This window comes from Nicotiana tomentosiformis, chromosome 2, assembly GCF_000390325.3.
Source record: "Nicotiana tomentosiformis chromosome 2, ASM39032v3, whole genome shotgun sequence".
Lineage (NCBI taxonomy): Eukaryota > Viridiplantae > Streptophyta > Magnoliopsida > Solanales > Solanaceae > Nicotiana > Nicotiana tomentosiformis.
In genome coordinates this window covers 100,261,241-100,278,321 of record NC_090813.1, presented here as the reverse complement: position 1 = coordinate 100,278,321, position 17,081 = coordinate 100,261,241, and the positions used below count along the sequence as shown (strand labels likewise).

The 17,081-nt window shown below is 39.1% G+C and overlaps 1 protein-coding gene across 10 annotated transcripts in view; it reads right to left on the bottom strand.

Moving 5' to 3' along the window:
* Nucleotides 1–17,081, bottom strand: part of LOC104091606 (F-box/kelch-repeat protein At3g06240-like) — a 126,146-nt gene that overhangs the window by 11,511 nt on the left and 97,554 nt on the right. For 2 of the 10 annotated variants that reach the window (XR_011414133.1, XR_011414128.1), the window contains exon 2: nt 9,907–10,265. The exons of 3 other annotated variants lie outside the window; for them this stretch is intronic. The gene's annotated coding sequence lies outside the window, so the exon portion shown is untranslated. 5 more of the 10 variants (XR_011414134.1, XR_011414129.1, XR_011414135.1 and 2 more) reach the window with 5 other exon arrangements.

The window sequence follows — 17,081 nt, the reverse complement described above, 5'->3', positions numbered from 1 at the left end:
ACACATAAGTCAACATCCGGTCATTTTTTCCAACTTAAGTTTTTAATTATAAGACTAAGTGTCTCATTTCACTCCGAAATCCTTATGGTCCCGAACAAGCTAACCCGATAAGTCATAAAATAACTATAAAGTATAAATTGAGCAGTAAATGTGGGAACGAGGTTAAAATACTCAAAACGATCGGCCGAGTCATTACAGTAGTCATCGTCCTCATCTACCCCTCGTTCTTTCGATTCTGCCGAGTTGGTATCAGTGATTGCTATTTAGTCACGTCTTTGACCATCTGGTTTGAATTCTCCGATATTGAGATTGTGGATATTAGGATCACTTCATCGACCATGAACATTTCTTTTGCGGCCGGTTGTTCCCCAAAAACTGTTTTGACTCCGCTGGGTGTTGGGAATTTCATCACCTGGTGCAGTATCGAGGGCACTGCTCTTATGTTGTGAATCCATGGCCTCCGAAACAAAGCGTTGTATCTCATATCCCCCTCGATTATATAGAACTTAGTTTCCTATACGGTTTCGGTGACGTTCACTGGTAATGTTACCTCCCCTTTAGTGGTCTCGCATGCCGTGTTGAACCCGTTCAGGACTCGGATCGGAGGTACGATATGGTCCTGTAGGTCGAGTTGTTCCATGACCCTTGATTTGATGATGTTGGCTGAGCTACTTGGATCAATTAACACACGCTTAATTCGAGATTTATTTACGAGTACCGATATTACCAGTACGTCATTATGGGGCTGCACGATCCCCTCAGCGTCTTCGTCATTGAAAGATAAGGTCCTTTCCGGTACGTAATCCCGAGTCTACTTTTCTCTTGTGACAGATACTTTGGTGCGCTTCAGCATCGGCCCCTGAGGAATGTCGACCCCACCGATGATTATGTTAATGACGTGCTGAGGTTCCTCCTGCTCGGTCTGCTTTTGGAATCTCTCTTCCTGAAGTGGTTCTTGGGCCGATCACTCAGGAACTCTCGGAGATGCCCATTGTTGAACAACCGGGCCACTTCTTCTCTTAATTGTCGGCAGTCTTCTGTTCTGTGGCCATGAGTGCCATGATATTTGCACATTAGGTTAGGATTCCTTTGGGATGGATCTGACTGCAAAGGTCTAGGCCATTTGGTATCTTTGATGCGTCCGATGGCAGATACAATAGCGGCGACATCGACGTTGAAGTTGTACTCCAATAATATCGGCGCTCCTTTAGGCCCATCAGCTGTTTTTGCTCATGAATCCCCGGTTGCTTTGGTCACGGTCACTTATCCTTTCATTTCTCATAGAGTTCCGCCCGGGCCCACTACTTCTTCGGTCTCCATTGTACGGCTGATATCGATCCCTGTTTGATCTCGGTTCGCGATCGATGTCTCTCTTGACTCTGTCGATGGTTCTGACGGGATACAGACCTGAAAGGGGCCCCTAACTGATCATCTTTGACCCTGATTTTTGATTTATATCGGTTATGGACATCGGCACAAGTGATGGCAGTATATTCCACCAGGTTTTGTTTCAAGTGTTATGAAGCCAACGAGCTCCGAATGTTGAGTCCTTGGGTGAAATCCTGAACGGCCCAATCATCAGCGACCGGTGGCAGGTCCATCCGTTCCATTTAAAACAGGGACACGAACTCTCTAAGCATCTCATTATCCTTCTATTTTACTTTGAAAAGGTCTGACTTTCTGGTCTCGACCTTGATAGCCCCGGCATGTGCTTTCACGAAAGAATTTGCAAGCATATCAAATGAGTCAATAGAATTAGGAGGTAAGTTGTGATCCCATATCATAGCTCCTTTTGACAGGGTTTCTCCGAACTTTTTCAACAAGACATACTCGATCTCATTATCCTCCAAGTCGTTCCCTTTGATGGTACATGTATAGGAGGTTACATGCTCATTTGGGTCGGTCGTTCCGTTGTACTTAGGAATCTCGGGCATGCAGAACTTCTTAGGGATTGGCTTTGGAGCCGCGTTCGGAGGAAAAAGGTTTTTGTACGAACTTCTTGGAATCCAGGCCTTTCAATATCGGCGGTGCTCCTGGGATTTGGTCGACCCTAGAATTGTAGGTTTCTATCTTTTGTCATTAGCTTGGATTTTCTTCTCCCCCCATTCTACCCGTTTTGTCAGTTCCTCGAGCATCTTTATGATCTCGGGGTTAGTCCCCGATTCATTTTCATTTGACCTCTCAAGGACCGGTTCATCCTTGTGGGTGACTTCCAGGAGTGGATCAGGTTCAACTCTGCTTGGTGCGCGGCTTTGGTTCTGTAACTGAGCTATCGCCACATGTTGAGCCTGCAATATTTCGAAGATCACCCGTAAATTGATCCCGTCTCCTCCAATGTTTTGTGTATTTTGAGCCACCGATCGGGCTCCACCAAGGACGCTATTCTCGGGGTCGGTAGACAGGTATGTGTTGATAGCCACATGTGAATTAGTGTCAATCGGGTTCGAGGCCGGAATTCCGATGGGATCAACGGGTGGTATCTCGTCACCGAGTGCTACGTTGTTATTGTCACCGTAATGACTAGACTCATTGTCAACATGTAGGGGTGCTGATTGAGAGTCTGACATTTTGTATTCTTACCTGAAATCAAAGACAATTCAAAGAACAAGTGTAAAATAGTGTGTGTTATGGAGATTTGTATCAAATAACCACTATTCTCCTTAGTCCCATTGTGGGAGCCAAACTGTTTACCCTCAAAATCGGATAGTAATTGAATTTGTAAGTGATTTTAAGGATACGTAGATTAACTTGACACAAAATGATAAATTAAGTTGCAATTGAAATAAATAATTATAGAGTAAATACAAACCACACGAATTGAATAGTCTCAGCATTGGAAGGTTAATCACCCTCAAGTCGGATGCACTTCGATCGGTGCCAAGATACAGAAGAACAAGAGCTTAAAGAGAAATAATAATAATGTATTGCTTTGGAATGTGTGTTACCATGTGTTAAATGAATTATCAGACCCCCATTTATATAGTAGATGAGTTCTACTTTAGGTACAATTCTATAAAAGGTAAAAATCTCTTGATTTCCTGATTGTCGGTTCCTTATTGATACGTGCCGAGATTCCCGCCGCAATATCCGACCGGTCACAGATATTTTGGCCTTCCGTTGGTTATGCTAGCAATATTTCTTCGAACTCGTTCGGGGCTAGGGTCGATTTCGGGATCACTGACTCAACGTTCTCGAAGGCAGGCGTTCTCACCCCGGGTTCTAGTCCGATGGGATTTGGAGTCGATCTCTAGTCCTATATTGCCATGTTCCGAGTCCCGACCTTCCATGTCGTAGACGAACTCGATTTCAACTGTATATAATATTATTTAAGACGACCAAAGTGTAGTCGGCTGGTTAGATTCATAGGCAGGGAAGCATGATATCTCAAGTTTTGTTTGAAGATTGATTGTCAAATCAGATTTAGAACTGTGAGTACTTAGAAGAAAAAGGATGAAATCAGTTGTTCTGCAGCCTTCCCCTGCCCCAAAATGAAAAAGGCCTTACTGTCTGACTCAGATTATCACAATTTTGATATAGCGAATTCGGGCTTACCATGCATGGTCACAGACATGAGAGTTGAGCCAATAATTCAACTTATCTCAGTGGTACTTTCAAAATAGAATGCATGTTGTCTCTTCAAGCCCATCTCTATTTATCACAAATATGTCTTCCTTTCATTTGGAATTTCGTCGAACATGCCTTGAATGAAATTGAGGAAAAAACATACTAATCCAAGTACAGAAGCTCGTTGAACATGTCTTGAAGGAAATTGAAGCAAAAAAAAACTGATACAAGTGCAGGACAATGCTGACCCACAATATTTATAATATACATATCTCAGTAATCTCAATATGTATGCAAATTGGCAACATCAGAATATGCATGTCCAATACTGGGTAACCAAATGGGGAAAAGTATATTAATAATTCCGCAAGAAGAAGATACAACCGAAATAGGAGAAAATAATAACAACATTTTCAGGCTAAAAACAACATGCTAACTCTAGGAATTGCGATCGAAAACTATAAGACAACAATGAACCAAGAAAAATCACACACATCTATACATCACTTGGTTAAAAACTCACATAAATGCATGTCCAAGGAGGAAGAACAATAAGCTTTAAAATAGAAAATAAAAATAAAAGGAAGATTATCCAAGCTCACCGTAACACTATACAATGCCAATGGTGTCAGTCAACTTGAAACAAAGAGTATAAATATGTCTTTTAAAACTTCCAAATTTCGATAACCAAGTTGGGGGTTCAGAGCACGAGCCTACGATTTAGAAACAGAATTGGGGATTCTTTGATTTACAAAATTTTTGGTTTCTCTTTGGGGAGGTATGGAGAAGAAACAACAAGAATCGGGGAGGAAAAGAGTATTGGGAATAAACCCCCAAAAGAAATAATATTCACGGTAATAAAAGCGGAATAAAAATATATCACCGAGATACGGTAATTAACAATAATAAAAGAGTGACAACGACACCAAAAGTTTTACGTGAAAAACCCTTTTGAATAAGAGAAAATATCACGGCACCGAGAGGAGCTACTGATATTACTATAGCAAGGAATTTTACACTTTGTAGGTCCGAGTAAAATACTCCAAAGGATACTACAATACTCAAAAGAAATAACCCTCTTTTGATATTCCCACCTCACTACAATATCGCTCACTCTCTATTTTTCTCACATACTATTTTCTTATACACTGTCTGTGAAATCTCACTCTTTCTTTCTCTTTGTTGGTATGTAGAAATGAGAGTCGAAGCTCTCTTTTTATAGCCGAAGTCTCACTCTCTCAAGCCTCCTATATTTGACAATTTACACACATTTTTCCTTCTTTTTCTTCAATGCTAACAATTCAACAACGTTGGCTGCCAAATCAAAGAAATTTCAGCCTAGTATTTTCCTTAGGCACATGCCTATTTCGAATAAGATGGACCTCATCAATCTCTCCCTCCAGTCTCATTCATCTAGAAGAGGTAGCACTGCATTCTAGTTTGAGTGCATGCCGATAAGTTCTTTGCATAGCTCGAACTTGTCTATTGGTACCACCTGGTCAGCATATCCGAAGGATTCTCACTTGTATGGATCTTCTTGACCTGTATAGATGCATCCTCTATTCTTTCTCGAATCCAATAATATCTCACGCCGATATGCATCGTCCTTGCATGATACATGGTGTTTTTGCTCAGGTCTATTGTACTTTGACTGTCACAATAGACGACATACTCGTTTTGATGTAGTCCAAGCTCTCGAAGGAACCGTTTCAGCCAAACTTGCCAGCTTCACTAGCGGCAATATACTCTACTTCAGTTGTAGAGAGTGCGACACACTTCTGCCACCTTGACTGCCATGATATAGCTCGCCCTGAAAATATAAATAAATATCCAGTAGTGAATTTTCTGTTATCAATGTCACCTGCTATATCAACTTCTGTATAGCCCTTCAAGATTGGATTAGATCCTCCAAAGCACAAACAATCTCCCGAGGTACCTCTCAGGTACCCGAGTATCCACTTGACTGCTTTCGAGTGTTCTTTTACAGGATTTTCAAGGAATCTGCTAACAACGTCAACTGCATGAGCAATATTAGGTCTGGTGCATACCATTGCATACATCAAGCTTCTGACTGCTGAAGAATAAGGACTCTAGCCATGTTCCCTTTCTCCTCCACTATTGTAGGACACATCTTCTTGCTCAACTTCAGATGACCTACAAGAGGTGTGTTGGCGGGCTTAACACTTTTTATGTTGAAGTGTTGCAGTACGCGTTCAATGTACTTCTCCTGAGATAGCTACAACTTTCTCTTTGCTCACTCTCGAACTATCTTCATACCCAGAATTTATTGTGATGGGCCCAAGTCCTTCATATCAAATGACTTGGACAAATCTCCCTTCAACTTTGCGATCAACTCCTTGTCTTTTACTTCAATTAACATGCCATCCACATACAACAACAAAATAATAAAATTATTGTCAAAAAATATTTTGAAGGATACACATGGATCAGAATAGATCTTTATGTATGTTTGACTTTTCATGAATGAGTCAAACTTCATGTACCACTGTCTTGGTGCCTGCTTCAACCCATAAAGACTCTTATTCAATTTGCACACCATGTGGTTTTTTCCAGCTACTGCAAATCCTTCTGGCGGCTCTATATAAATCTCCTCTTCCAAATCTCCATGAAGAAATGCAGTTTTCACATCCAACTGCTCCACTTCAAGATCTAGGCTAGCTGCTAAGATCAAAATTGTTCAAATAGAAGTTATTTTGACAACATGTTAGAAAATTTTGTCAAAATCAATATCTTTCTTCTGTTCGAAGCATTTAACCACCAATCAAACTTTGTATCTGACTAGCTTGCCATTTCTATCTTTCTTGAGTTTAAAGACTCACTTACAGTTGGGTGGTCTTGTACGTGCCATTTTTCTGCAGAGATTTCATCTCTTCTTGCATGGCTTTCATCCACTGGTTCTTTTCTGGATGGGACAACACCTCTTTAAGACTTCCTGGATCCCACTCATCACTGGTATCTGTATGACTCTACCCTTGGCCTTTCTGATCTCCTTAGAGGTTGAGGTTGTTCGTCTTCCTGAGTGGGGTGCTCCACTTGCTAGACACCATCATCAAGTTGCTCATCCTGCTCAATAACCTCATTAGGTTGCTCCCCCTGCTCGGTAACCTCGTCGGTCGTACTTTCTGTACTTGTGGGATAGTTAGAAGAAGAAGGAATCGTAACAAGGTTAGGGATTATACCATTCTTTGTCTTCTCTTACTAGTCATCTACAGTTCCAACTTCACTTTCTCGGAAGTCTACATCTCTGCTTCTGATGACCTTCTTCTTTACAAGATCCCACAATATGTACCTGAACTCTTCATCTCCATATCCGATGAATATGCAGGGAATAGATTTATCATCCAACTTTGTTCTCTGCTCCTTTGGTACATGTGCAAAAGCTCTGCAACCGAACACCTTTAGATGTGAGTAGGACACTTCCTTGTTGGTCCAAACTCTCTCTGTGATGTCAAACGCCAACATAAATGATGGACTCCTATTGATCAGGTAACAAGCAATCTGAACTGCTTCACCCCAGAATGACTAAGGCAGTTTACCCATTCTGAGCATGCTTCTCACCTTCTCAACTATGGTACGGTTCATCCTCTCGGCTACGCCATTGTGCTGTGGGATTCCAGGAACTATCTTTTCATGTCTGATCCCATGACTTGAACAATACTCTTCAAATTCCCTTGAAGTGTACTCACCTCCATTGTCACTTCGGAGATTCTTTCCACCAGAGCATCAAACTTATGAAAAACTTGAAACACCTGATCTTTGGTTTTCAAAATATAAACTCATAATTTTCGTGAAGCATCATGAATAAAAGTAACAAAATATTTGTTACCACTTATCGATTTAATTTCCATTGGACCACAAACATCAGAATATACCAAATCAAGTATATTCAATTTTCTTTCAGACGATGTCTGAAATGAGACTATGCTGCTTACCAAATAAATAGTAGTCACAAGGTTTTACCATTGTACCTTTGGCATAAGAAATGAGTAATTTTTTTGCAAGAAATGCAATCCCTCCTCGCTCATATGACCCATTCTTTTGTGCCACAAATCTGTAGAAATCTCATCAAGTGCCACGTTCAATTCACCTCTGCATTTGTCTTGTACAACGTACCACGAGCAACTCTCTTTGCAATCACCAATGATCCCTTGGTGAGTCTTCACTTTTGATTTGAAAAATAGTTCTCGTATCCATATCGGTCTAAAGCAATTCCCGAGATCAAGTTCATCCGCAAATCAGGTACATGCCGCATGTCCCTTAGAACCAATGTGCATCCGACATTTGTCTTGATACTAATGTCACTGATCCCCACAATCTTTGAGTAACTCGTGTTACCCATTCTCACAGTTCCAAAATCACCTGCTACATATCTGAAAAAAAATTCTCTTATCGGTGTGGCATGGTAAGATGCTACTGTATCAACCACCCATTCCGACTCTAGACTTGACAAGTGCATGCATTCCTCTTCCTCATTTATAAAGAGGATAACATTAATCATTGTGTTTTCACCATGACGGTTGTGTTGTCTTCATTTTTCTGGCCACTGCTTTCACCTTTGCCCTTCCTTGGATTTGGACAATTTCTTTTGAAGTGACCTGGTTGATCACAATTGTAACAATTTCTAGCTCTTGATTTGGATCGGTTCTTAGACTTCCCATGAGCTACGGATCTTAGACTTCCCTCGAACTCCGGATCTGCCTTCTGTGATGAAAGCCTGTCATTAATTTCCAGGCTTCTTTCTTATCTTCTCATTGAGTAGAAGAGTCGATGTGATATCTTTCAACCCAATGGTAGTCTTATCGTGAAGGATAGTTGTTGCCAAATTATAGTACAAAGATGGCAAGAGTTCAATAGCAAGATGCTTTATCTTTTTCCTCGACTTTCACTCCGAGATTGGCGAGTTGTGTGGTTAGTCCATTAAATACATTTAAATATAACAAAAATTCGTACCTTCACCCATGTGTAGGGCGTATAACTACTTCTTTAGGTAACATTTATTTGTCAGTGTTTTGAACATGTATAGGCTTTCCAACCTTGTACAAATGCCACTTGCGGTATTTTCATCAATGATATTATTTACCACATCATCTGATAAGTGCAACCTGATTGCACTAGCAACCCTTTCATTCAACTCATCCCAATTCTTGTTGTAATCCTTGTTGGATGAGCAGATATCTCATCCTTTTTTGCTATGTTGAGAAACTGTTATCTCCGTTGAATTTTGCTACCTCGTACTTCACTCCGGACATTTTTTTTACCGAGTATTATACTACCGATAGTGAATAGTACTTCTGTGAGCGAGCAGAACCTGTGCTCTGATGCCAGTTGTTGGGAATAAACTCCCACATAAATAATATTTACGGTAATAAAATCGAAATAATAATATAGCATCGATATACGGTAATTAACAAGAATAAAAGAGTGACAACGACACCAAAATTTTTACGTGGAAAACCCTTTTGAATAAGGGAAAAAATCACAGCCCCGAGAGGAGCAACTGATATCACTATAGCAAGAAATTTTATACTTTGTAGATCCGAGTAAAATACTTCAAAGTCCACTACAACACTCAAAAAAAATAACCCTCTTTTGATATTCCCACCTCACTAGAATATCGTCCACTCTCTATTTTTCTTACATACTATTTTCTTATATCCTGTTTGTGAAACCTCACTCTTTCTTTCTCTTTGTTGGTGTGTAGAAATGAGAGTCGAAACTCTCCTTTTATATCCGAAGCCTCACTCTCTGAAGCCTACTATATTTGATAATTTGCACACAATTTTCCTTCTTTTTCTTCAATGTTAACAATTGAACAACGTTGGCTGCCAAATCAAAAAAATTCAGCCAAGTATTTTCCTTAGGCACATGCTAATTTTTTTGGCTTTTGAATGAGATGGACCCCACCAAAGAGATGAAGAAAAGATAATAGAGGGACAAACCAATCTCGGGAAGGGAAACATCTAGAATGAGGTGACACGTATAAAACACGTGTATGTATTGTGTTCGTGCCAACAAAAGTATATCTCAAGTAACCTTTTGTAACACTTATTTCAGCAGTGTTCGTACACCATCTTCTAATATATATATATATATATATATATATATATATATATATATATATATATACTAGATAATCTTGCTCATGCTTTGCATGGGCCCAACAATTTGCAGTCTAAAGTTGTATTTATTTGCAACAAAAGATTATAACCAGATTATCTTGCTCATGCTCTAACAATTTACAGTCTAAAGTAATGGTCAAGTCACTCCAACAATTTCTCCTAACTTGCGACTGCAACCTTGAAGCTTTGAAAAGAAATAATAAAAAGAGAAAGTGACAATCATATAACAAGACTGTAAAATGCGTTACAATGTACATATTACACAAACAAAAATTATTTCTCTTTTACACAGAGAGGTCCGCCCTCAACCAGAACATCCAATTGTGCATACTAAAATTTAGCATCAACCTTATTCCTCGGTCAATTTTCATCTTACTATATCATTACTGTCTAAAACATCAGCCATTGTTCGATGCTCGGTGTACTTTCCATTATATTGGTAGATTTTCAAGTCACCCCATGGTGTTGGTGCAGTTTCATCAGTCATATCAAACCATCTTAGATTGAACTCATGTCCTTGTGTCTCTCTGTTTCTCTTTTTAGCTAGGCCTCTCCTCCAAACTAAAAAGATACAGAACGGCAAAGAAATCATCTTAGAATTAGAATTAGAAGGAAAAAGAATGAATGAAAGGATTAAGTTCATTATTTAGACATATCCTGTCCTGTATACTCAGAGGTAACTGGACCCTAAGTTCCATTGAGGCTCATCAATCATTTATAATCTCAACTCTATCTCACAACTTTCAATACATTTGTATCCTCTAAATGTATACATAGATGATACTAAGAGAGATTTGATAGTTTGAGGCAGGATCCAAGGAGTAACTGAGCAAGAATGCTAAATTTCACTTTTCTCTACTCTATGACCTTAGAATGAATTGGTATACATGTTATGTGAGAGATATTAGAGCGTAATAAAGGAAAAGGGAAAAAAAGAAACATGCTCTTTTCATGTTAACTTGTGAGAAGTGATTGAATTTGTGTGAATGGATCGGAGAAAACCCTAGGTTTTATTCTGTGTTAGAGAGAAGCTTCGAGACCATCTGGTAAATAGAAAGAGGAAAAAATGATCCATTACCCTCAATAGACCTCAATCAGTCTATTAATATGTACAGTGTAGTCCAATAATCAATAAATCCGGACATGGGCCAGTTCCCAATATAAGAGAAAGGAAAAATGGCCCAATTATACAAAGGCCCAATAAGGTAGAAAAGAAAACCTATCTTGGGTCTGAGTCCAATGCCTTCTTAAGTCTATCACCCCCACCCCCCTCAAGCTGGAGGGTGAGTGCACACCCAGCTTGCACAAGAGCTTATGGTGAGGAACACCTGTTAAAGCCTTGGTCAGAACATCAACAAGTTAGTCGGCAGAAGAGACATGATCAAGAGCAATAAGCCTAGAAGAAAGCACATCCCTCACATAGTGATAATTCACCTCAATATGTTTGGTTCTTTCATGAAAAATAAGATTTCTGGCAATGTGGAGGGCAGTCTGACTATCGTAAATATGGGGACAGGATCAGTAATAGACATGCCCAAGTCAGCTAACAGTCTGGTAAGCCAAACCACCTCAGCAACAACCTTCCTCAAGGCTCTATACTCTGCCTCAGCAGAAGAAAGAGAGAATGTAGGTTGCTTCTTAGATTTCTAAGAAATAGGGGAATTACTAAGAACCACATAATAGCCAGTCACAGACCTTCTGGAAATGGGCAAGTATCCCCGTCAGAATCAGCATAAGCTTTCAAGGAGAAATCAGGAACAACACTCAGCAGGATGCCTTGGGCAGGATTATTGAGGATGTATTTGAGAACATGCAAACTAGCCAGCATGTGGGGCACTCTAGGAGACACAAGAAATTGGCTGAGATGTTGCACTAAATAAAAGATGTCAGGCCTGGTATGTTGGAGAAAATTCAGCTTGCCAATTAATCTTCTATAGACAGAAGGATCAGAAAGAGCTTTCCCTGAATCAACAGATAATTTGACATGAGGATCAAGGGGTGTGAGTGCTGGTATAACCTCTGAACAGTGGAATTCAGAAAAGAGCTCTTTTGTGTACTTTTGTTGGTTGATGAGAAACCCCTGATCCACCTTAGAGATCTCAAGACCCAAAAAATAATAGACAGTCCCAAGGTCTTTGATCTTGAATTGATGATCAAGGAAGGATTTCAGGCTTACCATTCAATCATCATCATTGCCAGCCAAAAGAAGATCATCCACATATACAACAAGCAGAACAATAGAAGTAGGAGTCACCTTGGTAAAAAGAGAGGAGTCATTCTTATTGGGATAATAGCCCCTTGAAACAAGAGACTCTGAAAACTTTGCAAACCATTGCCTAGAAGCTTATTTTAGCCCATAGAGTGACTTCTTTAATTTGCAAACTAAAGGAAGATCAGAAGAGGTAGACTCAACACATAAACTCAAAGGGATCTTCATGAAGGAAGGCATTATTGATATCCATTTGGTGTACATTCCACTTGTGTTTGACAGCAAGGGTAAGGAGACATTTGATGGTTGTGATCTTAACAATAAGTCTGAATATTTCAAAGTAATCAATGCCTTCCTTTTGAGAATCACCCATGATCATTAATCTGGACTTATACCTTTTAATGGAACCATCAGTTTTTTGTTTGATTTTGTACACCCATTAACAGGGGATGACCTTCTTTCCAGGTGGAAGAGGCACAATGTCCCATATGGAGTTGGTATCTAAGGCTTGGAATTCCTTTTCCATAGCTTCCTGCCAGGCAGGATGTGGAGCAGCTTGCTGATAATATTGAGGTTCAGAGGGTAGAGAGGCAGGGTGTTGAACAAAGTAACAAACATAATTCTTGAGATAGGTTGGAGCATGGGAGACCCTAGTGGACTTCCTAAGAGGAAGATGATGTGAAGTAGGAATGGGTGAAGGAAAAGAAGGATGAGAAGGGGACTGACTGAAGGAGTGAGAAGAGGACTGACTGGGGGAGTGAGAGGAATGAATAGGTGGAGGAGGAGGAACAGAAGGAGAATGGGGTAGTACTGAGGAAGCAGGTGAACAAGGAAAAGTTTGAGAATCCACAAAAGGATCAGAAGTGATTGGGAAGCCAGAAGAAGATAAGGAAGAATGGTAAGGAAAAATGTGTTCATGAAAAACCACATCCCTAGAGTAGAAATGGAATGATTAGCTAGACTTACTATCTTGTAGCCTTTCTTTCCTAAAGGGTACCCCAGAAAAAGAGCAGGACATGCTCTTGGCTAAAACTTATCTCTCTTCACGTTTGGTATAGTTGCAAAATATAAACAACCAAAGGTTCTTAAATGAGCATAAGTAGGAGGGAGCCCATGTAGTTTTTGGTAAGGAGAGAGATGTTGGAGGGTAGTGGAAGGAAACCTATTAATGGGATAGGTAGTTGTGAGTACACAGTCACCCCAATACTTAATTGGAAGCTTGGATTGAAATAGTAATGCTCTAGAAGTTTCCAGAAGATGTTTATGCTTCCTCTCAACTATACCATTTTGTTGAGGAGTATGGGAAATGGTAGTTTGATGAAGAATACCATATTCAGCAAAGAAAGATGAAGCCTTAGTTCTAGAACCAAGCTCAAAGGCATTGACTTATCTAATAGTTTGTACAGGAAGGTTAAAATAAATTTTGACCATCAGAACAAAAGCATTAATGAGATCAAAAGCATTACTTTTACAAGAAAGCAATGTGGTCCAAGTCACCCTTGAAAAGTCATCTACAATGGTTAAAAAATATCTAAAACTATTATATATTCTAGTATGATAAGGACCCCATAAGTAATGCTCTAGAAGTTTTCAGAAGATGTTTATACTTCCTCTCAACTACACAATTTTGTTGAGAAGTATGGGATCTAGTAGTTTGGTGTAAAATACCATATTCAGCAAAGAAAGATGAAGCCTTAGTGCTAGAACCAAGCTCAAAGGCATTGTCTGATCTAATAGTTTGTACAGGAAGAATAAAATGAATTTTGATCATCAGAACAAAAGCCTTAATGAGATCAAAATCATTACTTTAACAAGAAAGCAAGTGTGTCCAAGTTATCCTTGAAAAGTCATCTAAAATGGTTAAAAAATATCTAAAACCATTATATATTCTAGTATGATAAGGACCACATAAGTCAATGTGTACTAATTAAAAATGTTTAGTGGATTTGATAGAACTATCCAGAAAAGGCAGTCTCTGTTGTCTAGCTGAAGGGCACACAAGACAAATAAAGGATTGTTTAGAAGACAACTTACCAGATAAGAATTCAATAGATTGCATTCTATGAAAGGGCATATGTCCTAGTCTTTCATGCCAGAAAAGATTAGTTTTATTAATAGAGCAATCAGGATTTCAAGTAAAAATGCAAGCACTATAATCACACAAAGAAACTGATGTCTTATTCGAAATGTTATTTACAGAAGGAGTAGACAGTGGTAAACTAACTGATCTTTTATTTGTGGTACTTTGTAAAGATGATGTAGGTTGGTAGAGTAACAGCAAAATCAATGACATAAAGTCAATTTGCTGCTCTACCAATTTCTAATGGCCTCCTCAAAGAAGGGACCTGTAAATGACAGAAAATTTTGGTGAAGAAAGCTGTGCAACTAAGTTGATCAACCAGTTGAGGCACAAAGATTAAATTTAATTTAAAGGAAGGGACTAAGAGGACTTTTGATAAAATCAAATCATCACATAGTTGTAAAGAACTAGTGCAATGAACTTTGACCTTATAACCATTTGGAAGTGTAACAAGATAAGAAAAAGGCAAAAACTAGATGTTGTGTAATAGGTGTTTATTAGGTGTCATGTGGTTGGTTGAACCTGAATCTAGAATCCAGGTGTTGACTTTTAATTGTGATACACAACATAAAGTAAGAGAGTAAACAGCAAGACTACAGACCACACCTGCACAAGCAGCCATTGCAGTGGTGTTGCCAGTTGAATCTTGAGAAGGGGAGATGTGAAACTGTTGAAATAAGCTCATGAGGTGTTGATATTGTTCCTTGCTGAACCCATGGATAGGATTGTTGGTGATATTCTCAGAACACTGCTGATCCTCTGATGTAGAAATATCAATTTGAGCACAAGCAACAGACTTCTTACCCTTTGTGAATTTGAAGTCACTTGGGAACCCATGAAGTTTGTAACATTTGTCAACAAAATGGTAGGCTTTTTACGGTATTTGCACACAAGACCTATCCTTTTGATGTCAAAATTGACTTTCTGAGAGAAGGATTTAGGACCATTGGTGAACTGAGCAGGGGCAGGTGTAGATTTCACAGAAAAAGAAGTTGACTCTGAGAGAAATGGACCACCAGATGGCTGAATTTCCCTTTGACTCTCATCATGAAGGGGAATGGAGTATGCTTTACCCAGGGTTGGGACAGGATACATCATAAGGATATTACTCCTAGCATTTGAGTAGGTTTTATTCAACTCTGTGAGGAAATGAATAAGCTTTTGACCATCACTGCATTGTGGCTCAGCCCCACAAGTGCATGCTGGGTCAAATGCAGCAGTTTTTAACTCATCCGAGAGTTTCCTAAGTCTGGTGTAGTAGCTAGCAATATCAGAGGAACCCTTAGATACCCCTGCAATTTATCTTTGTATTTGATAATACCTACTAGCACTAGACTATCCATACCTTTCTTCTATATCCCTCCATAGGTCCCTAGCAGTATCACAGTGTAAAACATTGTCTGCAATGTCTTTGGATAGGGAATTGCTTAGACAAGCAAAGACCATGTCATTATATCTAACCCAGTAATCATAAAGAGGAGAACTAGGCCGGGGTTGTGGAATTCTACAATTAATCAACCCAGATTTATTCTTAGCAGACAAGGCAATTAGAATATTTTTTCTCCATGAAGTGTATTCAGCCCCTGTAAAGGGGACTGACACTAACAGAACACCAAGATTATCGAATGGATGCACATAGAGAGGATGTGAAGGGTCAATAAGCATAGGAGATGATTGAAGGATAGGAGAGGAAGAGGGCGATTCTGTACCCATGGTTTGGATCAACAAATAAGGGCAAATTTTGAGAATCAATACTACAACAAGAATAGTACAGAGAAATATTTGAGCTAAAATCACACAAATTGTTCAATTAGGTCACAAAACCTATACACTGAGGCATGAACAGATAGTACTGTATCTCCTTCACAATGCTCGAATGAGTAGAGCCTTGCTGAGTTAAAATAAGAAAATGATGAAGCTAACCTCAAATGACCCCGGAAAACACCCAAAATTTCTTGAAAATCATGAAACAGTTCTCGTCGAATACAACCAAAAACATCATAGATTGAGAAATTTGAACCGATAGGATGAAGTAGCTCCTCGAGTACGTCAGGAATCATTGCTCTGATACCATGTTAACTTGTGAGAAGTGATTGAATTTGTGTGAATGGATCGGAGAAAACCCTAGGTTCTATTCTGTGTTAGAGAGAAGCTTCGAGACCATCGGGTAAATAGAAAGAGGAGAAAATGATCCATTACCCTCAATAGACTTCAATCAATCTATTAATATATACAGTGTAGTCCAATAATCAATAAATCCGGACACGGGCCAGTTTCCAATATAAGAGAAAGGAAACGTGGCTCAATTATACAAAGGCCCAATAAGGTAGAAAAGAAAATCTACCATGGGTCTGAGTCCAATGCCTTCTTAAGTCTATCATTTCAGCACCTACTTTGGGTAGGTCCCCCTTTTTCAGGTGCAGCAATATCGGGGCACAATCAAGAATCGAATGCTAACAACTTCTTTGGGTATTGGTTGAAGCTGCAATAATCCGAGAAGAAAGTAACGAAAGCAGAAAAGTTAAAGAGTCAACAAAGATGATAAAGAAAGAAGAAAACAAATAATGAGTTGTATAAACTATGGACACACTCTAATCTCTATTATGCAAATTAACATAAATTCATAAACTAAGCAACAATGGTATAGAGAATTGGGACTTACCATACACAAGGTCACAGTAATGAGGGGATGAGCAAATAACTCAATTGTTTTAACCTAGCAATGATCGTTCGTTTCAAAAAACAAAATTGTCTCTTGTCTCGTGAAGCCCATTTATCTTCATCACAAATAGGTCTACTTTTCACGGTGGAATTTTAGCCAAACAGGTCTTCAAGGGAACAGAATTAAAATCCTGATCCTAGTACAGGACAACAGTAATCCACAATATTTTTTATCCACACAACTCAATTATATTAAGGCTTATGTAAATCTGAACATATTAGATTGCATCTGAAACTGGGTTTTTTATATATATATATATATATATATATATATATATATATATATATAAATCTGTAAGAAGAAGAGACAATTGGAACATGAGGAAACAATTGGTCGAATGGGACACCTAATACTAATCAACAGTTA